Source organism: Stenella coeruleoalba, assembly GCF_951394435.1.
Source record: "Stenella coeruleoalba genome assembly, chromosome: 12".
Lineage (NCBI taxonomy): Eukaryota > Metazoa > Chordata > Mammalia > Artiodactyla > Delphinidae > Stenella > Stenella coeruleoalba.
Genome location: NC_137158.1, coordinates 42,040,640 through 42,068,383, shown reverse-complemented (window position 1 = coordinate 42,068,383; position 27,744 = coordinate 42,040,640). Strand labels below are relative to the sequence as shown.

The window sequence follows — 27,744 nt, the reverse complement described above, 5'->3', positions numbered from 1 at the left end:
CGGGATGTTCACGAGTATGTGTGATTATATGACTAAGTTACTTAAGACTTTAGCATCCATTTTGCTAGGGTCTCTTTCTGGCTTTGAGGAAGCAAATGGTAATGTTGTGAAACCCCATGTGGTAAGGAACTATGGGCAGCATCTAGAAGCTGAGGGCGGCCTCTGGCCAATAGCTAGCGAGATATGAAATCCTCAGTCCTACAAGAAACTGAATTCTGTCAATAAATGTCCCCAGTGAAGCCACGAATGAGACCACAGCCTAGCTGACATCTTGACTGCAGCCTTGTGAGACCCTAAGCTGAGATGTCACCTACCCACTCCTGGACTCCTGACCACATTTTGTTATTCTGAGTCACAAACAAAATGTGTGTTATTTTAAGTCACTAAGTTGGTAGTAATATTGTTACTCTGCAATAGATAAATAGTACAGTTATCTTTTAGAAGTTTTATAATTTTAACTCTCATGTTTAGGTCTTTAATCTATTTGAAGTTAATTTTTATAGATGGTGTAAGGTAAAGGTCTTTCTTTTTCTTTTTCTTTTCTTTTTTTTCATATGACTAATCCAACTCTTCTAACACCAGTTGTTGAAAATATCATCCTCTGCCCACTGAATTACCCTGGGATCTTTGTCAAAAGACAACTGACCATATATATGTGAGTCTATTTCTGAACTTTCTGTTCAGTTGCTCTATCTGTCTACATTTAAACCAATGTACACTGTCTTAATTACTGTAGCTATATAATAATTATTAAATTCCTGTAGCTATATAAATAATTCTTAAAGAAAGTTGCAACTCCTCCAACTTTCTTCCTTTTTTTTTCTTTTTTTCTTTTTTTTTTTGCAAAGAATTTGGCTCTTCTAGGTGCTTTGCATTTCCATATAAACTTTAGAAAGCAGGTTCATCAGTATGCCCTGTCCCGCACCAAAAACCACAGCCTCTGCCTGGAGCTTCCCCAGCCCTATATTACTTGCCTCTGTGTCTCACAATTTCAGGGGACCCATATCAAGCTCTCTGCGAGGTTTCCTGGAAGCTCCTCTTACTAGGGTTGTGAGAAGGTGCCATTGCCCCTCTCAACGTAGTAGCCACTCTTGACAAGGAACCCTATCCACCAGCCCACTCAGTGGAGAGTCACTGGACTGTTTTATGCCTTCAGTGTGGGTTGTATTCTTGGCCCGCTGTGTTGAACATCTTCATCTTGGTCTGTCTCATAACTTGCTTTATATGTCTGATAGTTATATCTTGGCATCTTACTCAAACTTCGAATTTAACATTTTGTTATACATTTAAATTTAGATAAATTAAAACATTTAAATAATTTCATTTAGCATTTTTAGTTGTTTTGTAGGGGGAGGGTTGTCCAGGGAATCAAGTCTGCAATACTACCAGAAACAGAAGTCTGCAGTTATTTTTTATCCCAGGATTGCCACTAACCTCTTCCTGTTACCATTATAGTTATAAATTAATTGTATGGAATGTACAAATTGTTTCTCTGCAGTGCAATTGCACCACAGAACATAGATAGAACTTTCCTACTTGGAGAGGTGGAAGAAATGAAGGAAGACTTCGCCTTCTGAATATATTGGGGAAGAAGAGAAGTGCTCAGAACTCAATAAACCTGAAATTTTCCAAGTCCTTTTCAACCCTTAAATGTACCTCTTGTGAGCACTAAGCCTAGCTCCCAGCTGGGCAGTGCTATATGCAGCAGCATTTAAATGGGAGATGAACAATCCTAACCACATGCTGGTTCTGAGGCAGTTTCATACAAGATGACTGTATAAATCCAGATGAGTGCTTGTTAAACACAGGATTATATACCCACAGTGCTGGGTGGAAAGCATGTAGGCAGCAATAAGCAGGGTGGGCACAGTTTCTAGGATTAATAACATGGCTATCTATCAAAGAAATAGAGGATCTCCCCTGCATTTTTTTTTTTTTTTAAGGAAAAGGCCAATATTTACGCTCAAATATCTTTACAGTTTGGGATACATTTTTTATTAAAACAAAAATAATACATAATTGAGGCATTGTATATACATATGGTTTGGTTTGGGCCAATAATTTTTTTTTATAAGTGTGCTTGGGCCAATAATTTTTTTATAAGTGTGTAGCACAAATCCAAGGAAAAAAATTTGAACTAGTAATTAACTTGGGGTTTAAAAACTTGCTGACGGGGGTAATAATTAAAATAGTAACAGTAGAAATGTTGTATATAATAAAGGTAGCACTTGATCAGTGGAGAAAAAGTGGATTAGTCAGTAGATAGGTTTGAGACAATTGTCAGTCATTTGGAAGAATGTAGTATCCTTATCTCACTCTTTACACTGATGAAAATTCCCAATGAAGCTTTGTATATAAGAGAAAAACACAAACCAACCAGCAAACCTTAAAATGCCAGAAGAAAACATACATATGTAAGTATGTGTGTGCCTTTGTGTGTGCATGCATACATATACTCGTGACCAAAATTTCTTTATCCCTTGACAGGTTGTTTCCAATTTTTCCCTATTACAAACAATAAAATTTCTAGCCCATGTCCTCTTGTGAGAGTTTCTCGAAGGTAAGTTCTCATATTTTCAAAGGATAATATTGGCTGTTGTGTTGAGAGTAGACTTGGGTTAGGGAGCAAGAACAAAAGCAGGGAGACTGGTTGGGAGGCCACTGAAATAGTCCAGATGAGGGGTTAAGTGGCTTAGTGGTGGCAAGGATAGTGGTGACAAGTGTTTGAAATGAGATACATTTCGGAGGTAAAGGTAACATGACCTGCCAATGCTTAGACATAGCATGTGAGGGGAAGAGAAGAGTCAAAGAAGATTCCAAAGTTTGGGGCCTAAACAACTGAGAGATTAAAGGTACCATTCACTAAGATACGGGTCACTGGGGGATGAGCAGCTTTAGGGACAAGATCAATATCATGAAATCTGTTTTGGAAATATTAAGGTTAAGTGCCCATCAGACTTCCCAGTGGAGATGTCAAGAAATTGGAGTTCAGGGAAAAGCTCAGTGCCAGAGATACTGACTTAGGAGTCATCAGCATAAGGATGGTATCTAAAACCATGAGACCAAGAGGGAGTGAGTGCAGAGACAGAAGGGGTTCATGGCTCTTCTTAGAGCATTCCAGCATTAGAAAGTGAAAAGAGGAATAAGATCCAGAGAAGGATACCAAGAAGATATAGCCATCAAGACAGAGGAGACCTGGTTTCCAGTTTGATAAATGCTGCTGACAGATCCAATAGTAACATAAAGACTTACAATCGACTATAGGAATTGACAGTGTGGAGCTCTCTGATGTGGGCAAAAGCCCGACAGGACTGGTATCAAGAGAGAATGGGAGGAGAAGAATTGAAGACTGATTTTATAATCAGTCTTTTGAGGAATTTTGCCTTAAAAGGGAGGAGGAAAAAAGGGACATTAACCTGAAGGGATATGGAATCAAGTGAGGATGCTAAGATCAAGATATCACAACCTTCTTGTATGCCAGTGGGAGATCCCAAGAAGAGAGGGGAATGCAGAAGAGAGAGGAGGTAACTGCATGATTGATGTTCCTGAGTAGGTGAGAGATGGGTACCCAACACACACATTGCTGGGCTGCCTGAGTTAGAACAGTTTATCTTTCACATGGTGGAAAAGCAGGGGTAAAAGCGGAAGAGAGGTTAGATGTGGTGCCGTGGGTGAAAGTTCTCTAATTTTTCTCTGCTATGTTCTCAGTGCAATAAGAGTAAGAGCTGAGACTGAGGGCTGGTTGCTTGAAGGCAGTCACACAAGAGGTGAGGGAGAACTTTTGCCTATAATGGAGGACAGCTGGTCAAATTGTGCCATTAAAGATAAGTGAATTTGCAAGACCATCATGCCTACCGGCCAGGCAGGCTGGTAAGCCGTCTTAGAAAACCAAAGCAGTTTAAGGACAGCTGAGCAGCGGGTGGAGGGGTGGGGAGATGTGGGGTGGGCCTTTACTGAGCAATTGTTACCTTCTATGGCACTGAATTCATTCAACAAACACTGACTGAGAGCCCACACCAGGCCAGGAGGTCAGGATGTGATTGTGGAAGAGATCCCTCATGGATCATATAACCTATGGAAGTATAATTTTCTGTAAGAATAAGTTTCAATTTTAGCAGTGAAGTAAATGGGGGACAAAGGGATGGTCTCAGGTATCTAGTGAGAGTAGGTGCAGAGAAGGAAGGTTGTGAGAACTGACGAATGCAAAGGCAGGGGGATGGGAGGCATACATTTTACAACTCGGAACAGACACAAACATTCCTCCTTAGACTCGGCTCTCCTTTTTACCTGTTACGCAGAGTTAGTTGCTGCCCACTCTGCCATCAGCTTGATGGTGTGGTCTTCAACAAGTCTCTTAATTTATGGGCAAAAGTATCCTAGATGAGTTGTTCTCTGAGGCCCCAGCAACAGTGCCATGATTCTGTCACGGAAACTATTTTTCCATTAGTAGCAAAGGGAAGGTGTTTTGTCAGACTATAATGAAAATCCATCCAAAATATTAACTGTTTTTGTAAGCCTCTCAATTTGAGGAAGGAGATAGATGGGCCTCAGGTTAGACATTTACAATTAGCCTCCTGTTTGCGCTTTGAGACAAAGATAATAACAGGAATAGGATAAGCAGCTTGACTTTGTCTCCTGCGGACAATTCAAGATAATGGAAATGGCAGGAACAGAGATGGGCTAAGCCCTGCTTAGGTAAAAGATAAAGAGGCCACATAGTTCTCATTCTTGGGGTCAAGAAGACCTCCCAGACTGTACATGTGCAGCAAGATTCCTCGGGGGGGGGGTGCTAGCCCATAATATGTTCTGCCAACCTCTCAGAGACCCTACTGCTGGAATCCACCTTGGCTAAAAGATGCACGTGCACACAGGGAAAGGCCCTGAGTCAGACTAAATATGGACCCAGAGCCAGACAAAGCAAGATGACTGGTCAGAGGAACCCTGGGAAACTGCCTCCACATATGTGATTTAAGCCACCCGAAAGGTGCAACTCTCTCTCCGAGCCTGCCTTTGTGCCTATCTGCATGTACCTGTCTCTTAATAAACACTTTACCTGTTTCACTATTCTCTGTCTCTTTGCTAAAATTCTTTTTTTTCAAAGAAGACAAGAGCCAGGGCCCTGCTTCTAGCCACTAGTCCCTGGGTGGTCTAATGGTGAGGATTTGGTGCTCTCACCGCCATGGTCCAGGTTCAATTCCCACTCAGGGAGCTTAGAGCCCACTTCAAGCCACCACACACTGCGGCCCACCCCCAAGATCAAAGTCATCCTGCCTCTTTCCTCTCTTATGGTTCCAGATAAATCCTGAGAGGTCATCATTGAATAAACCACAATTGCAAAAGATACGCTAAAGCGTAGTGGGCTTGGCCTTTTCTGCTCCTTAGCTGGCAAAAATAAAACAATCAATCATAGCAGGATTCTGTTCTAAATCAATTCTGTTCCAAATGCAATTATTGTTTTGGCTTCTTTCTGTCATTATTCCAAAGAGAACCACACTGAGCTCACACACTTTCAAAATGACCATTTGTTTCTCCACACTACAGAAAGTTGTACAGAATTTTCTATCTCAGATCTATTGTTGTTTTCCCATGGCACGTTTACGTCTCAAAGCTACATCACTTGATGTTTATTGCATGCTACGATTTCCATTTACTTCTTTCAAATGCCCTTTCTTAATGGATTTTAAGTAAATACAGTTTTTAGCTAATTAAACTTTACTCCACCTTTTTTCATCTTTATACAGGTTAATTATTTCTTTATTCTACTGGAAACAAAGAAGTTCTAGGTAATGATTAATTTTAGGCAATCACATCAAAGGAGCCATGTAACCATTTCCCATTCAGGGCTAATTGCTGAACACTTAGTAAAGGCAGTAATAATCTTTTTGTTTTATTCTGACCTAACAAATGTTTTTATTTTCCCATATTCTTCTGTGACTCAATTATATTTATCACACAGTGCTAAAAATTAAGCGATTCTAAGTTCCTTCTGCAATTGGAGGTGTGAGTGAAAGATGTTACCAGCCATATCAGTAAACAAAGGATGTTGCAGCCATCAAGCCACTACAGCCGCCCTGACAGTGAGCCATGAGGGAACTCAAGAAGGAGACAAATGGGCTGCCTATCGCCTCAGCCACTGCAGCCGCCCCCAACGGTGCACCTTGAGGGGACTCAGGATGGGAAAGAACAGGATACTGGCCTAGACAGGTAAATGCATATCAGAGGAATGATTTCAGTGAGCCCAGACTCTTGCATCTTCCCATATATAGAAAAATACTAAATTCATTAACTTGAGATTTCTAGTTTTAGTTAATGGTAATATTTTGATATACCAACTACCTGGTCTTCCTGGCAAAACCCCCTATATATCCTGGCTCCTCCTTTACCTCTTCAGAGCAGTTCCCTCAGAGCTATTCTCAGAGGCTGCCTCCTGGGCTTGAAGTCCTCAGAAAGTCTGCCAAATAAAACATAATTCTCAACTTTTAGGTTGTGCATTTTTTTTCAGTCAACACAGGGAATTTCTTTGTGACTGCACAAACCTTCTATATTTTGCAAGCTGGGATAAATCCTCCAGTGCTTTTCTTCCTCAGCTGAGGTCCATCTATCCTTAAAGCTTATTATGAGCTTTCCAAATATCTTTGTATGAATTAGGATTCTGGATTCTATGTTGCAAATAACTCAAAGTAGCTTAAACAATAAAGAGAAATGTCAGTTTATGTAACAGAAAAGTCCAGAGGTAGTTGGCTTCAGGTAAGGTTTGGTCCCGCAAACAATGTCATGAAAAGAATTTTAGAGAGTGTCAGAACATTCAGGAAAAAACATTAGGTTGGTTTCCAGATTTTGTGAGTTTTTTTTTAATTAGTCAGCTTTATTTATTTAAAAAATTTTTTAATTTTTTGGCTGTGCTGGGTCTTCTTTGCTGTGCATGGGCTTTCTCTAGTTGCAGCAAGTGGGGGCTACTCTTCGTCGCGGTGCACGGGCCTCTCATTGCGGTGGCTTCTCTTGTTGCGGAGCACAGGCTCTAGGCGCACAGGCTTCTAGTTGCAGCACGTCGGCTCAGTAGTTGCGGCACGTAGTCCCCAGAGTGCATGGGCTTCAGTAGTTGTGGCGCGTGGGCTCAGTAGTTGTGGCTTGTGGGCTCTAGAGTGTGGGCTCAATGGTTGTGGCACACGGGCTTAGTTGCTCTGTGGCATGTGGGATCTTCCTGGACCAGGGATAGAACCCATGTCCCCTGCGTTGGCAGGCGGATTCTTAACCACTGGACCACCGGGGAAGTCCTGTATTAGTCAGCTTTTTGAAAATCGTAAGGTATTGTCATATCTTTTCTTACTCTAAGTAATTTTGTATTCATTATTTTTATCCTCTAAAGTGGTTTCTGCAAATTGCATAAACTTCAAGCTTCACAAAACCTGGATCTGTCCCTGCTGGAGAGGATAGAAGGTTGCTCTCAGAAGAAAATATGTTATTAAAATGAGGGTGAAAGGACATCTAATGAAAAAACATGACCACTAAAGTTTTAAATCTGTTTTCAACTTCCTTTTTTTTTAAAAAAAATTGTGGGGTGCACCACGCAGCATGAAGGATCTCAGTTCCCCGACCAGGGATCGAACCCACACCCCCTGCAGTGGAATCGTGGACTCTTAACCACTGGACCACCAGAGAAGTCCCTAATTTCAACTTTCTTAGCTTTCAATTCTGCCTATATGAGTCTGATAAATGTTTTGTTGGTAATGAAGCTATTTAAAAGCAGGGACTATGTGTTAAAACCTTGTCTGGCTGTACTTCCAGTGATCAGCAAAGTAATTTGTATGTAAAAACATACTGACTTACTAATGCTTCTTTCCAGTACTCTGATTCCAAAATGATTATACTTTCTTTTTATTTGAACATACACAAAAGTCCAAGCTCCACAGAGGAGTTAAACCATAAATTCAAAAAACCCTATATAGAAATACTATTATAACAATAGCAAAACATTTTTATAGAACAACACAATGACCTAAGCCTTGTCCATGGACTTACTTGTTTTGAATAATTATCTATCGGCTATGTCTCTGATATTTGTTGAAATACAGCTTTAAATGAAGTAAGAAACCTTGCCTGAGATAAGATTCTTATAAATTCGAGAAGTATTAAATGTAACCCAGTGCTTTCCAGCATCCTTGAAGAGTATATGTTTATTTTATTTATTTTTATTTTTTATTTATTAAAATTTTTGTCCGTGCTTCGCGGCATGTGGGATCTTAGTTCCCTGACCAGGAATTGAACCCTCACCCCCTGTACTGGAAATGTGGTCTTAACCACTGAACCACCAGGGAATTCCCCAGCATATGTTTACTTTAGAGAATGCTCTAGAAAAATGCATTTTAGGAAAGAGTTAATGTGAAATTACTCAGGAAGGAAATATTTGAGTTATACTGTTCACCCTAGCACTTCCAGGAGAGATTTGGGATTCATGTTGTTTTGTCATTAACTGAAATTCATCCTCAGTGAGAAAGTTTGTGAGAATGAATTTTGTCAGTTTTGTCTAGAGATTGTTGTCACTGCTCTGGAGAGGGGAATATCTTATTCCTGCAGCATCTGTGGCTTCTTCCAGAACTTCTTCATTTGTCAGTTATGAGTGACACTTTGGTACATTATTAAATAACCACAGTTTTGGGTTTCTTAGGGTCTATTGGGAACAAATCCAAACAAGCCTGCATTTATCTTTTGTACTTTGCCGTTTGCCAAGTCACCTCTCTCAGCACAGCATCTTCATATGTGAAAACAAGGGGGCTGTTCCAGAACGATCTCTGAGGTCTAAGCAGTTGTGACATTCTGTTATTCTAGGATCCTACTCTATATATACTCAGACAAATGTTAAAGACTTGATTAACATGGGAAATAGTTCCATGAAACTCAGGAATCTTCTTCAACATATTGTGAATGTATTGACTTTAAACTTTTCTGGAAATTTTCTGGGAACAAGTAATGTTCTCCAAGATATTTTAGAAAGGAGGAGACTTTTCTTTCCCCTCAGCAGTTACATCACCCTGCCTCAGAAATCATCTTGGATTGGGAATATTTACAGAAGTGGTTGGAAGGCCTCAGAATCACCTGGGGGTCTATTAAACACAGATTGCTGGTATGCACTCTCAGAGCTTATAGTTCAGCTAGTCTAGGGTGGGGCCTGAGAATGTGCATTTCCCACAAGTTTCCAGGTGATGCTGGTGCTGCTGGTCCGGGACCAAACTTAGAGAACCAATGGTTTACAGCATTCACCCACTTAGTTGACCCTTCCCTTGAAGGGTGGAGGACATCTAAGGTTTGTGGCCATTATGTAGGATGTGGTTTACATATTCTTGTCCCTAAAGACACCTCTTCTCTCCCTGCACCACATCGTACTGACACAGGCCAGGAAACTCAAGTCTGTGATACTAGGCAGCCCAGCCAGATGGTGGGTACACAATTTTTAATCTCTGGCCTGAAGTATGGAGGGGGACTAGACAATACTTTCTTCTTTTCACCAGTGGTTTGTACTGGGAGACTTCTTATTTGGGTGGACTGGAGCCAGGTAGCATTCCTGACCTTCCATCCAGTTAATTATAAAAAGATTCTTGTTTAATCCTGAAATATGGCTTTTCATCCATCTATTTATCTATTTGCCCAGCCATTCAGCTATAATTCATAAGTACCCTAGAAAAACTGGAAAATAGATGTAAACAAAAATGAAAAACATTCAAAATTCAATTAGCCCAAGAAAACCACTTCCAAATGTTTTTTTGACAACTATAGAAACACAGATTACAAAAATGAGATCATATTGCTCTGAAACATGCATCACCATCTATTGTGAACATTTTTCCATGTTAATAAATATACAATTATGCCATCATTTTAATTTTAAAATGATATATTATTGATTATAAAAGTAACAATTTCTTACTGTAAAAGCTTCAGACAATCAGGAACATATAAAAAAGAAAGTCTTACCCTGAGGAAAAAGAACAAAGCTGGAGGCATGACCCTTCTAGACTTCAGACTACACTACAAAGCTACAATAATCAAAACAGCATGGTATTGGCACAAAAACATATAGATCAATGGAACAGAATAGAGAGCCCAGAAATAAACCCACACATCTATGGTCAATTAATCTAGAACAAAGGATGCAAGAATATACAATGGAGAAAAGGCAGTCTCTTCAACAAGTGGGAAAGCTGGACAACTTCATGTAAATCAATGAAATTAGAACACTTCCTCACACCATATACAAAAATAAACTCAAAATGGCTTAAAGACTTAACTATAAGACATGATACCATAAAAATCCTGGAAGAGAACATAGGCAAAACATTCTGTGACATAAATTGTAGCAAGATTTTCTTAGATCAGTCTCCCAAGGCAAAAGAAATAAAAGGAAAAATAAACAAATGGGACCTAATCAAACTTAAAAGCTTTTGCATAGCAAAGGAAACCATGAACAAAATGAAAAGACAACCTACAAACTGGGAGAAAATATTTGCAAGCAATGTGACTGACATGGGATTAATATACAAAATATACAAACAGCTCATACAAATCAATATTGAAAAAACAAACAACCCAATCAAAAAATGGGCAGAAGAGCTAAAAAGACATTTCTCCAAAGAAGACATACAGATGGCTAATAGGCATATGAAAAGATGTTCAACATCAGTAATTATTAGAGAAATGCAAATCAAAACTACGAGTTATCACCTCACACCTGTCAGAATAGCCATCATCAAAAAGTCTACAAATAATAAATGCTGGACAGGGTGTGGAGAAAAGGGAGCCCTCTTATACTGGGAATGTAAATTGGTACAGTCACTATGGAAAGCAATATGGAGGTTCCTTAAAAAAATAAAATTAGAGCTACCACATGATCCAGCAATACACTCCTGGGTATGTATCCAGGAAGAACAAAAACGCTAATTCAAAAAGATACATGTGCCCTGATGTTCACAGCAGCACTACTGAGAAAAGCGAAGACATAGAAGCAACCCAAGTGCTTATGAAGAGACAACAGGCTTAATAAGATGTGGTATTTATATACAATGGAATATTACTCAGCCATAAAAAGAATGGAATATTGCCATTTGCAGCAACATGGATGGACCTAAAGATTATCATACTAAGTGAAGTCAGACAGAGAAAGACAAATATCATATGATATCACTTATATGTAGAATCTAACAAGTAATAGAAATGAATCTATATACAAAACAGAAACAGACTCACAGACATAGAAAACAAACTTATGGTTGCCAAAGGGTGGGGGAGGGACAAATTACGGGCATGGTGTTAACAGATAAAAACTACTACACGTAAAATAGATAAGCAACAAGAATTTACTGTATAGCACAGGGAATTATATTCAATACCTTGTAATAACCCATAATGAAACATAATCTGCAAAAAAAAAAAAACTGAATCACTATGTTTCACATCTGAAACAAATAAAATATTGTAAATCAACTATACATCAATAAAAAAAGAAAGTCTTATTTTCCCATACCAAAACATCATTTTTAATAGCTGCAGCGTATTTTACTATGTAGAGAACACCATAATTTAACCAGTCCCCTGTGAACATTTAGCCTTTAAGTTGCTTCATCTTTTGCCTGTATTATAAGTAACACTGCATTGAAAAATTTTGCATATAGACATTTTCACATTTCTATGGTTATTTCCTTATTTTAATGATATTTTTATATCCTTATGTTTATGAGGGTAATGTGTGTTTATAAAACTTAGAAATAATAAAAACTTTTTTTTTTTTTTTTTTGCAGTATGGGCCTCTCACTGTTGTGGCCTCTCCCGCTGCGGACCATGGGTTCCGGATGCACAGGCTCAGCGGCCATGGCTCATGGGCCCAGCCGCTCTGCGGCATGTGGGATCCTCCCGGACCGGGGCACGAACCCGCGTCCCTGCAGGGGCAGGCGGACTCTCAACCACTGCGCCACCAGGGAAGCCCTAAAAACATTTTTTTCTGAGGCAGCTGTGACCAACAGATGGTTGATTAACTGAAAAAGTTGGTAAAGCAAGGAATCAAAAAAAAAAAGAGGAATTTTATGAAAGATTCAGATGACTCTAATGCTATTTAAACTGTTCCAGAATAAAGAAAGAGAAATAAAGCATCCAAATTATTTAAATGAAGCTAAGATAACACTGATAAAAATATACAATTATTGTACAAGAAAACTATAGAGCAGTCTCACTTATGAATATCAATACAGCAATTCAACATAAATATTAGCAAACAGACTTCAGTAGCACATTAAAAGAACAACATTAACAATTAGGAATTCCAGGAATGCAAGGACCATTCAATATTTGGGAACCTATTATTATGATAGGAGAAAATTAATATTATCTTTCCAACAGGAACTAAGAAGGCATTTGATAAAATTCAATATCCATTCTTGGTAAAGATGCAGTAAACTAGCAATAGGTGGATACTTTCTTAAAATGGTTAAATATATCTATCACAGTCTAAGAGCCAGAATTGAGCTTAATGGAGAAACAATACACATTTCCATTAAAATCGAAAACAAGGCAAGGATGTCTAGTAACACTGCAATTATTTAACATTATTCTGCAGGTACTTACTAATTCAGTTAGATAAAAGAGAAACCAGAGGTATATATATATATATATATATTTTTTTTTTTTAAAAGAAGAGCTAACAATCACTATCTGCAGATGAGGTAATGCTATACCTAGAAAGTCTGAGTCAATGAAAAATGATGTCAAACAATATGGGAAGTAATTTGGCTTGGTAAAAAACAAAAACAAAAACAAAAAACCCAACAGAATGAAACAGTCCTTTGGGACTTTCCTGGTGATGCAGTGGTTAAGAATCCACCTGTCAATGCAGGGGACAAGGATTCGATCCCTGGTCCGAGAAGATCCCACATGCCACGGAGCAACTAAGCCCGTGTGCCACAACTACTGAGCCTGCTAGCCACAACTACTGAAGCCTGCGTGCTCTGCGACAAAGAGAAGCTACCGCAATGAGAAATGCAGTCCATGCACTGCAAAGAAGAGTAGTCCCCGCTTGCCACTAGAGAAAGCCCATGCACAGCAACAAAGACCCAACACAGCTGAAAATAAATAAATAAGTAAATAAATTTATTTTGAAAAACCAGTCTTTTAAATAAAAAACAATAATCAATTACAGGATGTAACGGAAGACCTTACTTGCACTGTAACTGAAAAAATAAGCTGAAAAGAAATACGGAAGTTCTAATTAAAGAAAAACTTAAAACACCACTGAGGGATACAAAAGAGAATGTGGACAAATGGAAAGGCATATTCTGCTTTTGAGTAAAAAGACTTAACATTGGAGTCATGTACACTTTCCTTACTTGGCCTTCCCTGGTGGCGCAGTGGTTAAGAATCCAGCTGCCAATGCAGGGGACATGGGTTCGAGCCCTGGTCCAGGAAGATCCCACATGCTGCAGATCAACTAAGCCCGTACGCCACAACTACTAAGCCTGCGCTTCAGAGCCCACGAGCCACAACTACTGAGCCCGTGGGCCACAACTACTGAAGCCCGCACTCCTAGAGCCCATGCTCCACAACAAGAGAAGCCACCGCAATGAGAAGCCCGCGCACCACAACAAAGAGTAGCCCCCGCTCGCCACAACTAGAGAAAGCCTGCGTGTATCAACGAAGACCCAATGCAGCCAAAAATAAATAAATTTATTTTTAAAAAAGACAAAAAAAAAAAAAACAAAAGGTTTAAAAAACAAACAAACAAAAACCTTTCCTTACTTTAAGGCAATCTCAGTAAAAATACTGTAAGGAACTTTTTTGAGACCAATTAAGATACCTCTCAAGTTAATATGAAAAATAAATGGGCAAGAAGAGCCAGGATAATTATAAAAAATAACAGGGGAAAACCAACCCAGTTATTAAAACATTTAAAGTCAAAACAATTTACACAGTGCAGTGTTGGCATATGATAAGCAGCTCAGTGGAACAGAGTATAAAGTCCTGGACTCGACCCCAAAACTTATATATGACATAGTATATGACATTTACTGTTGTTCTGGTATATGATAAAGGCGCATTTCAAATAAGAGGAGGAAAAATAAATTTATCAGTCAATGGCATTGGGACAAATTGGGTAACTCTCTGGAAATAAACTACGTTGGACCCATACTTCATACCTTACACCAAATAAATTTCAGGTGGGTCAAAGACTTAACTATAAGAAGTAAAGAGAAGTAGAAAGGAGTATGGAGATATTTTCATCTTGGAGTAGGAGAATTTTCTAAGTACGATATGAAACCTGGAAGGTTTGAAAAGAAGTTTGATAAACTGAACTATATAAAAATGAAAAAGTTCAGTATGAAAAATATTACCATAAGGAAAGTCAAAATACAAATAAACTGGGCTTCCCTGGTGGCGCAGTGGCTGAGAGTCCGCCTGCCGATGCAGGGGACACGGGTTCGTGCCCCGGTCCGGGAAGATCCCACGTGCCGCGGAGCAGCTGGGCTTGTGAACCATGGCCGCTGAGCCTGCGCGTCCGGAGCCTGTGATCCGCAACGGGAGAGGCCACAACAGTGAGTAGGCCTGCGTACCACAAAAAAAAAAAAAAAAAAAAAAAAAAACACAAATAAACTGGGGGGAATTTGCAATTCTTATCACGCATAAGTTTTATTTTCCTGTTATAATAAAGAGCTCCTACAAAACAGTAAGAAAAATACCTACACCTAAAACAGGATGTGAACGGGAGAGGGGGAAGATGGAGGAAGAGTAAGAAGTGGAGATCAACTTCCTCTCCACAGATACATCAGAAATACATCTACACGTGGAACAACTCCTACAGAAAACCCACTGAACGCTGGCAGAAGACCTCAGACCTCCCCAAAGGCAAGAAACTCCCCACGTACCTGGGTAGGGCAAAAGAAAAAAGAAAAAGAATAAACAGAGACAAAATAATAGAGACGGCACCTGCACCAATGGGAGGGAGCTGTTAAGGAGGAAAGGTCTCCACACACGAGGACGCCCCTTCGCGGGCGGAGACTGCAGGTGGCGGAGGGGGAAAGCTTCGGAGCTGCTGAGGAGAGCGCAGCCACAGCGGTGCGGGGGGCAAAGCGGAGAGATTCCCGCACAGAGGACTGGTGCCGACCGGTACTCACCAGCCCGAGAGGCTTGTCTGCTCACCCGCTGGGGCGGGAGGGGGTGCTGGGAGCTGAGGCTCGGGCTTCGGTCGGATTGCAGGGAGAGGACTGGTGGCGTGAACACAGCCTGAAGGGGTTAGTGCACCACGGCTAACGGGGAGGGAGTCCGGGAAAAGGTCTGGAGCTGTCGAAGAGGCAAGAGACTTTTTCTTCCCTCTTTGTTTCCTGGTGCGCGAGGAGAGGGGATTAAGAGCGCTGCTTAAAGGAGCTCCAGAGACGGGTGCGAGCCGCGGCTAACAGCGCGAACCCCACAGACGGGCATGAGACGCTAAGGCTGCTGCTGCCGCCACCGAGAAGCCTGTGTGTGAGCACAGGTCACTATCCACACCCCTCTTCCGGGTAGCCTGTGCAGCCCGCCACTGCCAGGGTCCCGTAATTCAGGGACAATTTCACCGGGAGAACGCACGGTGCGCCTCAGGCTGGTGCATCGTTACGCCGGTCTCTGCCACCTCAGGCTCGCCCCGCACTCCGTGCCCCTCCCTCCCCCCGGCCTGAGTGAGCCAGAGCCCCCCGAATCAGCGGTTCCTTTAACCCTGTCCTGTCTCAGCGAATAACAGACGCCCTCCGGCGACCTACACGCAGAGGCGGGGCCAAATCCAAAGCTGAGCCCCTGTGAGCTGTGAGAACAAAGAAGAGAAAGGGAAATCTCTCCCAGCAGCCTCAGGAGCAGCGGATTAAATCTCCACAATCAACTTGATGTACCCTGCATCTGTGGAATACATGAATAGACAACGAATCATCCCAAATTGAGGTGGTGGACTTTGAGAGCAAGATATATTATTTTTTCCCCTTTTCCTCTTTTTGTAAGTGTGTATGTGTATGCTTCTGTGTGAGATTTTGCCTGTATAGCTTTGCTTTCACCATTTGTCCTAGGGTTCTGTCCGTTCGTTTTTTTTTTTGTTTGTTTTTACTTAAAAAAAGATTTTTCTTAATAATTATTTTTTATTTTAATAACTTCTTTCTTCCTTCCTCCCTCCCTCCCTCCCTCCTTTCTTCCTTTCTTTCTTTCTTTCTTTCTATCTCTCTCTCTCTCTCTTTTATTGTGAGCCATGTGGATGAAAGGCCTTTGGTGCTGCCGCCAGGAGTCAGTGCTGTGCCTCTGAGGTTGGAGAGCCACCTTCAGGACACTGGTCCACAAGAGACCTCCCAGCTCCATGTAATATCAAATGGCAAAAATCTCCCAGAGATCTCCGTCTCAACACCAACACCCAGCTTCACTCAACGACCAGCAAGCTACAGTGCTGGACACCCTATTGCCAAACAATTAGCAAGACAGGAACACAACCCCACCCATTAGCAGAGAGGCTGCCTAAAATCATAATAAGGCCACAGACACACCAAAACACACCACCAGACGTGGACCTGCCCACCAGAAAGACAAGATACAGCCTCATCCACCAGAACACAGGCACTAGTCCCCTCCATCAGGAAGCCTACACAACCCACTGAACCAACTTTAGCCACTAGGGACAGACACCAAAAACAATGGGAACTACGAACCTGCAGCCTGCAAAAAGGAGGCCGAAACACAGTAAGATAAGCAAAATGAGAAGACAGAAAAACAGCAGATGAAGGAGCAAGATAAAAACCCACCAGACCTAACAAATGAAGAGGAAATAGGCAGTCTACCTGAAAAACAATTCAGAATAGTGATAGTAAAGATGATCCAAAATCTTGGAAATAGAATAGAGGAAATGCAAGAAACATTTAACAAGGACCTAGAAGAACTAAAGAGGAAACAAGCAACGATGAACAACACAATAAATGAAATTAAAAATACTCTAGAAGGGATCAATAGTAGAATAACTGAGGCAGAAGAACGGATAAGTGACCTGGAAGATAAAATCGTGGAAATAACTACTGAAGAGCAGAATAAAGAAAAAAGAATGAAAAGAATTGAGGACAGTCTCAGAGACCTCTGGGACAACGTTAAATGCACCAACATTCGAATATAGGGGTCCCAGAAGAAGAAGAGAAAAATAAAGGGACTGAGAAAATATCTGAAGAGATTATAGTTGAAAACTTCCCTAATATGGGAAAGGAAATAGTTAATCAAGTCCAGGAAGCACAGAGGGTCCCATACAAGATAAATCCAAGAGGAACACGCCAAGACACATATTAATCAAACTGTCAAAAATTAAATACAAAGAAAACATATTAAAAGCAGCAAGGGAAAAACAACAAATAACACACAAGGGAATCCCCATAAGGTTAACAGCTGATCTTTCAGCAGAAACTCTGCAAGCCAGAAAAGAGTGGCAGGACGTATTTAAAGTGACGAAGGAGAAAAACCTACAACCAAGATTACTCTACCCAGCAAGGATCTCATTCAGATTTGATGGAGAAATGAAAACCTTTACAGACAAAAGTTGAGAGTTCAGCACCACCAAACCAGCTTTACAACAAATGCTAAAGAACCTTCTCTAGGCAAGAAACACAAGAGAAGGAAAGGACCTACAATAACAAACCCAAAACAATTAAGAAAATGGGAATAGGAACATACATATCAATAATTACCTTAAATGTAAATGGATTAAATGCTCCCACCAAAAGACACAGAGTGGCTGAATAGATACAAAAACAAGACCCATATATATGCTGTCTACAAGAGACCCACTTCAGACCTAGGGACACATACAGACTGAAAGTGAGGGGATGGAAAAAGATATCCCATGCAAATGGAAACCAAAAGAAAGCTGGAGTAGCAATTTTCATATCAGACAAAATAGACTTTAAAATAAAGAATGTTACAAGAGACAAGGAAGGACACCACATAATGATCAAGGGATCGATCCAAGAAGAAGATATAACAATTGTAAATATTTATGCACCCAACATAGGAGCACCTCAATACATAAGGCAAATACTAACAGCCATAAAAGGGGAAATCGACAGTAACACATTCATAGTAGGGGACTTTAACACCCCACTTTCACCCATGGACAGATCATCCAAAATGAAAATAAATAAGGAAACACAAGCTTTAAATGATACATTCAACAAGATGCACTTAATTGATATTTATAGGACATTTCATCCAAAAACAACAGAATATACTTTCTTCTCAAGTGCTCATGGAACATTCTCAAGGATAGATCATATCTTGGGTCACAAATCAAGCCTTGGTCAATTTAAGAAAATTAAAATTGTATCAAGTATCTTTTCTGACTACAATGCTATGTGACTAGATATCAATTACAGGAAAAGACCTGTAAAAAATACAAACACATGGAGGCTAAACAATACACTACTTAATAATGAAGTGACCACTGAAGAAATCAAAGATGAAAGCAAAAAATACCTAGAAACAAATGAAAGTGGAGACATGATGACCCAAAACCTATGGGATGCAGCAAAAGCAGTTCTAAGAGGGAAGTTTATAGCAATACAATCCTACCTTAAGAAACAAGAAACATCTCAAATAAACAACCTAACCTTGCACCTAAAGCAATTAGAGAAAGAAGAACAAAAAAACCCCAAAGTTAGCAGAAGGAAAGAAATCATAAAGATCAGATCAGAAATAAATGAAAAAGAAATGAAGGAAACGACAGCAAAGATCAATAAAACTAAAAGCTGGTTCTTTGAGAAGGTAAACAAAATTGATAAACCATTAGCCAGACTCATCAAGAAAAAAAGGGAGCAGACTCAAATCAATAGAATTAGAAATGAAAAGGGAGAAGTAACAACTGACACTGCAGAAATACAAATACAGAAATACAGAAATACAAATACAAATACACTCCCAAACTCATTCTACGAGGCCACCATCACCCTGATACCAAAACCAGACAAAGATGTCACAAAGAAAGAAAACTACAGGCCAGTATCACTGATGAACATAGATGCAAAAATCATCAACAAAATACTAGCAAACAGAATCCAACAGCACATTAAAAGGATCATACACCATGATCAAGTGGGGTTTATTCCAGGAATGCAAGGATTCTTCAATATATGCAAAACAATCAATGTGATACACCATATTAACAAATTGAAGGAGAAAAACCATATGATCATCTCAATAGATGCAGAGAAAGCTTTCGACAAAATTCAACACCCATTTATTTTAAAAACCCTGCAGAAAGTAGGCATAGAGGGAACTTTCCTCAACATAATAAAGGCCATATATGACAAACCCACAGCCAACACTGTCCTCAATGGTGAAAAACTGAAACCATTTCCACTTAGATCAGGAATAAGACAAGGTTGCCCACTCTCACCACTATTATTCAACATAGTTTTGCAAGTTTTAGCCACAGCAATCAGAGAAGAAAAAGAAATAAAAGGAATCCAAATCAGAAAAGAAGAAGTAAAGCTGTCACTGTTTGCAGATGACATGGTACTATACATAGAGAATCCCAAAGATGCTACCAGAAAACTATTAGAGCTAATCAATGAATCTGGTAAAGTAGCAGAATACAAAATTAATGCACAGAAATCTCTGGTATTCCTATACACTAATGATGAAAAATCTGAAAATGAAATCAAGAAAACACTCCCATTTACCATTGCAACAAAAAGAATAAAATAACTAGGAATAAACCTACCTAAGGAGACAAAAGACCTATATGCAGAAAATTACAAAACACTGATGAAAGAAATTAAAGATGATACAAACAGGTGGAGAGATATACCATGTTCTTGGATTGGAAGAATCAACATTGTGAAAATGACTCTTCCACCCAAAGCAATCTACAGATTCAATACAATCCCTATCAAACTACCACTGGCATTTTTCACAGAACTAGAACAAAAAGTTTCACAATTTGTATGGAAACACAAAAGATCCCGAATAGCCAAAGCAATCCTGACAATGAAAACTGCAGCTGGAGGAATCAGGCTCCCTGACTTCAGACAATACTACAAAGCTGCAGTAATCAAGACAGTATGGTACTGGCACAAAAACAGAAATATAGATCAATGGAACAGGATAGAAAGCCCAGAGATAAACCCACGCACATATGGTCACCTTATCTTTGATAAAGGAGGCAGGAATGTACAGTGGAGAAAGGATAGCCTCTTCAATATGTGGTGCTGGGAAAACTGGACAGCTACATGTAAAAGTATGAGATTAGATCACTCCCTAACACCATACACAAAAATAAGCTCAAAATGGATTCGAGGTCGAAATGTAATACCAAGAACTATCAAACTCTTAGAGGAAAACATAGGCAGAACACTCTATGACATAAATCACAGCAAGATCCTTTTTGACCCACCTCCTAGAGAAATGGAAATAAAACCAAAAATAAACAAATGGGACCTAATTGAACTTCAAAGCTTTTGCACAGCAAAGGAAACCATAAACAAGACCAAAAGACAACCCTCAGAATGGGAGAAAATATTTGCAAATGAATCAACTGACAAAGGATTAATTTCCAAAATTTACAAGCAGCTCATGCAGCTCAATAACAAAAAAACAAACAACCCAATCCAAAAATGGGCAGAAGACCTAAATAGACATTTCTCCAAAGGAGATATACAGATTGCCATCAAACACATGAAAGAATGCTCAACATCATTAATCATTAGAGAAATGCAAATCAAAACTAAAATGAGATATCATCTCACACCGGTCAGAATGGCCATCATCAAAAAATCTAGAAACAATAAATGCTGGAGAGGGTGTGGAGAAAAGGGAACGCTCTTGCACTGCTGGTGGGAATGTGAATTGGTACAGCCACTACGGAGAACAGTATGGAGGTTCCTTAAAAAACTACAAATAGAACTACCATATGACCCAGCAATCCCACTACTGGGCATATACCCTGAGAAAACCATAATTCAAAAAGAGTCATGTACCAAAATATTAATTGCAGCTCTATTTACAATAGCCAGGTCATGGAAGCAACCTAAGTGTCCATCATCTGATGAATGGATAAAGAAGTTGTGGCATGTATATACAATGGAATATTACTCAGCCATAAAAAGAAACAAAATTGAGTTATTTGTAGTGAGGTGGATGGACCTAGAGTCTGTCATACAGAGTGAAGTAAGTCAGAAAGAGAAAAACAAATACCGTATGCTAACACATATATATTGAATCTAAGGAAAAAAGAAAAAAAAATGTCATTAAGAACCTAGGGGTAAGACGGAAATAAAGACACAGACCTACTAGAGAATGGACTTGAGGATATGGGGAGGGGGAAGGGTAAGCTGTGACAAAGTAAGAGAGTGGCATGGACATATATACACTACCAAACATAAAATAGATAGCCAATGGGAAGCAGTCGCATGGCACAGGGAGATCAGCTCGGTGCTTTGTGACCACCTAGAGGGGTGGGATAGGGAGGGTGGGAGGGAGGGAGACGCAAGAGGGAAGAGATATGGGGACATATGTATATGTATAACTGATTCACTTTGTTATAAAGCAGAAACTAACACACCATTGTAAAGCAATTATACTCCAATAAAGATGTTAAAAATAAATAAATAAAAAAGGATGTACTGTTGAAGAAAACACAGAAGGCTCTTAAATATATGGAAAGATACTCAATCTCACATATAATAAGGAAATGCAAAAAAAGAACAACAACTAAAAAGAACATTTTATATATCAATTTGGCAAATCTCATAAGTTTGCTAACATACTATGCAAGTGAAAGTGAGGGAAAAATAAACATTATTACACATACTGAATGGAGTCTAAATTGGCAGAATGACTCTGAAGGGCAATTTGGCAATATCTATCAAGATTATAGATATGAATATACTTCCACCCAGCAATCATTTCTAGGAAATTAGCCAACAAATAGCTCTCATATGTGCAAATGGTATACGTGCAAAGTTATTCATTGTAGTATAATTTGTAATTACAAAATACTGGAAACAATCTAAATGTTTAGCAACAGAAGTTTGGTTAAACGAACTACTGTATATTCATCCAATGGAAAAAATGTCATGCAACTACTGAAAAAAGAGATGTAGTGACTTGGATTATTCTTCAAGATAGAGTACGGCAAGGTGCAGAACCATTTGTGTGAAAAAAGGAAACTAATAGAAATATATTTAATTTTGCTTGCTTATTCATAAAGTATTTCTGAGTGGATCCCCAGTATCTTAGGTCAGTCTGCAACTAGACTAGATGCCACAGACTAGATAGCTTAAAGGAAAATGAATTTTCTCACTGTTCTGGAGGCTGGAAGTCTGGGATCAGGGTGTTAGCATGCTCACGTCCTGGCGAGGACTCTCTTCCTGGCTGAAGATGGCTCTCTTCTCCCTGTGTGCTCACATGGTGGAGAGGGAGTAAGCTCTCTGGTATCTCTTCTTACAAGGGCACTAATCTAATCCCATTATGGGGGCTCTACTCTTAGGACCTCATCAAAACCTAACTACCTCCCAAGGGCTCCATCTCAAGATACCATCCCATTGGGGTGGGGGGACTTAAGCCTTCAACATATGAATTTGGGGGGGGGGGATACAATTCAGTCCATAGCACTAAGTAACTGATAATAGCAGCCGTCTCTTGGCCCAAGGAGGGAAACAGGAGCTAGGGGATAGGACAGTAAAGGTGATTTTTCACTGTTTGCTCTTTATACCTCTGTAATTCCCCAACAGCAGCTGGATGTCCAACAATTTGATTCAATTCTGATACTATCTACCTGGAGTTAGTGTCAGATCCCACAAATGAAAGGGCTCAGTCCCACAAGGCTGCCCGCACTTCAGATGCCAGTCACAACTCCTGGGCCACCAGTAATTCTGACCAACCAGCTATAAATTGGGGGTTCCCGTGACCCCTTTCTCAGGTATGATAATTTGCTAAAATGGCCCGCAGAACTCAGGAAAACATTTACTGGTTAAGTATAAAAGAGGCAAATGAACAGCCAAATGAAGAGGCACATAGGAGAGGTCCAGAAGGGTCCTGAGTGCAAAAGCATCTGTCCCTGTGGAGCTGGGGCGCTTCATCCTTCCAGCATGTGGATGTGTTCACCAACCTGGAAGCTCTCCAAACCCTGTTTAGGGATGTTTATGGAGACTTCATTGCAAGGGTATGACTGATCAAATCACTGGCCATTGGTGATTGAACTCCATCTCTATCCCCTCTCCTCACCCCTCCCCAGTGGTTAGGGGGTGGGACTGAAAGTTCCAACCCTCTAATCAAGGCTTGGTCTTTTTGGAGACCACTCCTGATCCTGAAGCTATCTAGAGGTCCACCAAGAGTCACCTCATTAGCACGAACTCAGACACGGTTGAAAGGGGCTTGTTATGAATAACAAAAGACACTCTGTCACTCAGAAAATTCCAAGGGTTTTAGGAGTTCTGTATCAAGAAGGGCATGGAGGGGGACACAAAGACCAAATATATATTTCCTATAATATCACAACACCTTTCCTTTTTAAATTTTTTTTGATGTGGACCATTTTTAAAGTCTCTGTTGAATTTGTTACAATATTGCTTCTTCTTTTTTTTTTTTTACCAGAATATTCTCACATTTTATTTATTTCAAGGCACTTTCCACCAGAAAGTGTAAAGAGAAGAAATAAACTACCCTGGTAAAACATTACATTTTAACAAAACAGTGAGATCCAAATGAGACAAAGCAGAAAAACTGACATACTTAATGTTCATTATCTTGAAATGGCTTAAAGTAGTTTGCCTGCTGAAAAAACAGAGACTGCAAAAAGGAGGAAACAGAGAAGTCTGCCAAGATGCCCCCTTGAAGATTTTGAGCCCATGGGGAAGGAACTAAACCCTTTAAACAAAGGTAAAGAACCGAAGAGTAACATCTGAATTCTCCACATCTCGCCAGCACCCAGCTCACATGGGTTTTAGAACTGGCTGATCAAGTCACTCACTGATGGAATTGGTGAATAAAATAGCAACACTTCTCATAAGCATTTAACAACATTTCATGCACGTGACAAACCCCATTCAGGTCCCAATAGCTTATGGATGATTCTTGCCCATTACTATACATCTCAAACCCTCTATTTTGAAAAATATGTCAAATTGATTATATATTAATTATGCACATAAACGATCTTATATACACTAATAATAAAGGACTAGGAATATGCTGAATTACCTAGTGCTTTTCAAAAAATGTACGGTTTTATCTCTACTTCCCTAATATTTTCCTTCCAGCTTCTGCTGTATTTAACTCTTAATTTCCTGAAGATTAAAACCCCCTTTCTCCTTAACTTATTTTTATCCTCAAACCTCAGAGGAAATGATTGTACAGAAAGGTCACACCTGAGGCTGACGACGGAGACAGAATTGAAATTCATCACTTCTAGGGGGTAAGGAAAGGACCCCTGCCCCAATCCTCACAAGGTCCAAAGGGCAGCACAAAGGGCCAGGTCTAGGCCCTGAATGGTCTACAAGGACCGCAGCAGTTTTGCCTTTGCACCCGTTACTGAATTACACCATCACCTGGGGAAGGAAGAAAAAACATGGAACGCTTCATGAATTTGCGTGTCATCCTTGTGCAGGGGCCATGCTAATCTTCTCTGTATTGTTCCAATTTGGGTATATGTGCTGCTGAAGCGAGCACTGCTTCTGTTTTTTATGTTTTGGGTTTTTTTTGGCCGTGAGGCATGTGGGATCTTAGCTCCCCGACCAGGGATCGAACCTGCACCCCCTGAATTGGAAGGCAAAGTCTTAACCACTGGACCGCCAGGGAAGTCCCCCACAATACCTTTTGAATTTTGACCTATGTACACACACACACACTAAATAGTATTAAAATATTGAAGAGGGGGGAATGCTCAAAAAGCCTGAGTTAACCAAGTTCACATAACTTGCTAGGGTGAGACCTGGGCCTCAGATTTCCTTACTTCTATTTAAAGATTCTTTACAATGTGTCATGATTATTTTTTCATCTCTTTGAAGATGTTTACTGCTTTTGTGACTTCAGGGGTCTGAGACTTCTAGTTTTCATATTTTAAAAAGGTGAGTCCTCCAGACTTTGGGGCATGGGACACTTGTGGGAGATCAACATTAATGTAGTTTTTCTCCAATGATCAGTGCAAGACATAGTATACAGAGACAGTTATTTATATCACGCAAACTGGGAAAGACCTGGAAACCATCCCATACAAAATACCTCTCTACTAGTCTGTTCAACGACCTGAAAGAAATCCTACTACTGTAAACCTATTAAGAGAAATGCAAATATTTCTAAGAGAGGTACTCTCACACTCTGAACAACCATTATTAACTCCGCCTGAAAAAATGAGTTTATTAGGTTCCTACCTCCAGGTCAGATTCCAAGAGCAAGCTCCTAGAGGAATGGGACTAAGGATAGTAAATTTCGGTAAAAAAGTTTTAAGGCCCAGTTTTATCATCTGTAAAATGAGTGGGCTGGACCAGTGTCGCCTCAGATTTTCTTCGTAAATACTGCTCTGCTAAATACCTTATTTCGTTTGTTCCATGGAAAAACTGGGATGTGTGAAAAGGGGAGAGGGGATTGTTTTTCTTACTTGTGAGATGAGGAAACTGAGGCTCGAAAGAGTTGGGTCTCTTGTCCAAGATCATCAGCCCAGGAGCCTGTTGGACATGATCATTAAGTCCAGGTTCAGTGACCTTTCCACATCATATTCGTTGCTTCATCTTTTGAGCCCCTACTACAGTGTACGGTGCTGGGATACAAAACTGAAAAGATGAGGCTCCTGCCCTCTTGGGGTCTGGCCGCCATTGGAGAAGATAAGTACCTAGCCACATGGTCAGCTCCATGCTGGAGAGAGAGATAGATGGGAGGATGGAGAGTTGGGAGTGGGGATCAGCTAAAGCTTCACAGGAGAGGCACATCGCTGAAGCTGAACTAGGAAGGATGAGCAGGTGTTTGGCATAAAGAAAGGGGGGGCCAGTGCTCTCAGGAGAAGACTTCACCTTAAAGTGGGATGCAAGGTGCAGTGAGTTGTCTGCAGCAGATTGTCAGAGAGAAACTTTGGGGCAGAGGGGCCTTTCAACCTCTTTTGGATAACATCATTTGTCATTCCCTTGTTCAGGTCTGTGCCAGATTGTTGGGGTCCTAGGCTCCTTCTGACTGGCTCCTCTGCCATCCCTATGTGGTCCTTTATTAAAGGGGCTATATTATGAAAGAAGATGAAAAGTGACAGACGAATAACCGACCACGCCATAACTTCTTCAGTTGTTTTATACTTAGTTTTACTTCCCAGATTATGGAGTAGGGGATTGGAATCGCCCTTGAAGTTTTCACAAGACTCAGTAACACACCCAGGTTACAAGTGAAGGACACAGACAAAATTTTCATCATTGATTAAAGGAAGAAATCCATCAAGGCTACTGCCTGGGCCAGCTGGAGTCATGGGTGAGGGCTCCTGGAACGGGACAGGTTGCTACCAGATGGCTTTGAGACACCGCATTGTGCAAGCCTCCCCTTAACATCCCAGAAACGCACTTTGGAAGTAGAACTAGGAAGTCTCTCTCTTCCCTTCCTCACGTTTGCTCCTCAATTTTTGACCACTTGGGTCAGTATCACTCTGACATACATCTGTCTCTGACATGTCAGTGGTTCTCATTTAGCTCACTTACAGACCTGTAAACACAGACAGACAGACACACACACACACACACACACATATACAGACCTCTTGTACCTCTCTCCTGAAGTGGGTGAAATCCATCTTCTGCTACACTCTTTACATTTCTGACACAAATACAATACTCAGGGCTCCTAGCCAAAACTCTAATTCATTTCATGTTCTTAAAAGAGACCTAAGTTATTCCAAATCTTTTGTCCATTTTACAAATTCCCTCTTGTTTGCTTGTTTTCTTTTACGGTAATGGGGGAACACTGCATTCACCTGAGTCTTTCTTAACACATTGCATTTGTTTATAAGTCAATCCTTTTAAAGCTGCTCCAGGTAGATCCCTTGGTGGGTGTGCAAGTGAAATGCACCAGAGAAAGATTGTGCTGTCTAGGATAAGAGAAAATTGCATAGTTCACGAAAGAGAGTGGGAGGGAGGGTGAAGATGAAAAGAGGAAGGAGGAAAGAGAGGAGCCCGAGGGGCCAGGCCACCACCTTCCCAGTCAGCCAGGTTTGTAACCTCAGGGACTTCTCACCTCTTCACATTTATGTGCCCTCCCCAGGCAGCCAGTTGCCAAAGCCTGCCATTCTTCCTTCTCTGCCTTTTAAGTGGGAATCTCCTTCATTCTGTTCTTACTATCACATCTTTAACCGGGATCCTGAACACTGAGCTCGGAATATATCAGCCTCCCAGCGGACCAATTTATCAGCTTCCCGGCTGACCTTCCTACCACCAACTTCTCTACCCTCTGTCACACTCCCATTATCAGACCAATCTTCCTAAAACATAGTTTGTCCACCACATTGGACAAAGCCTTGGCGGCTCCCCACAGACGTTTAACTAAAGCTCGCTAGTTTTAGCCTAAAATTCAAGGCCCCATGCATGTGGCCTTAACTTACTCTTTTTGGCCTAGCTTCATAGCATTAGCTATTAGTAAACACTTACCAAGGGCCAGGCACGCTGTTAAAAGCTTCTAAATGTTGTTTGTCTAGTTGGAATCTCTTTCCAGGAAAGGCGTTTGTCCCCCCGTTAGTGAGATCCCGTCCGGTGGCCATTAACG

The 27,744-nt window shown here is 40.4% G+C and overlaps 1 long non-coding RNA gene across 2 annotated transcripts; it reads right to left on the bottom strand.

The window, feature by feature from the left end:
- Positions 1-21,373: 21,373 nt before the first annotated feature.
- Positions 21,374-27,744, bottom strand: LOC307195304. 2 transcript variants are annotated; one of them, XR_013830779.1, is made up of 3 exons: positions 27,630-27,744; positions 25,613-25,679; positions 21,374-22,410 (listed from the first exon to the last, which is right to left on the bottom strand). It is a non-coding gene; the product is annotated as an uncharacterized lncRNA (long non-coding RNA). The 2 variants fall into 2 exon arrangements; XR_013830780.1 differs by lacking the exon at positions 21,374-22,410 and adding an exon at positions 24,534-24,563.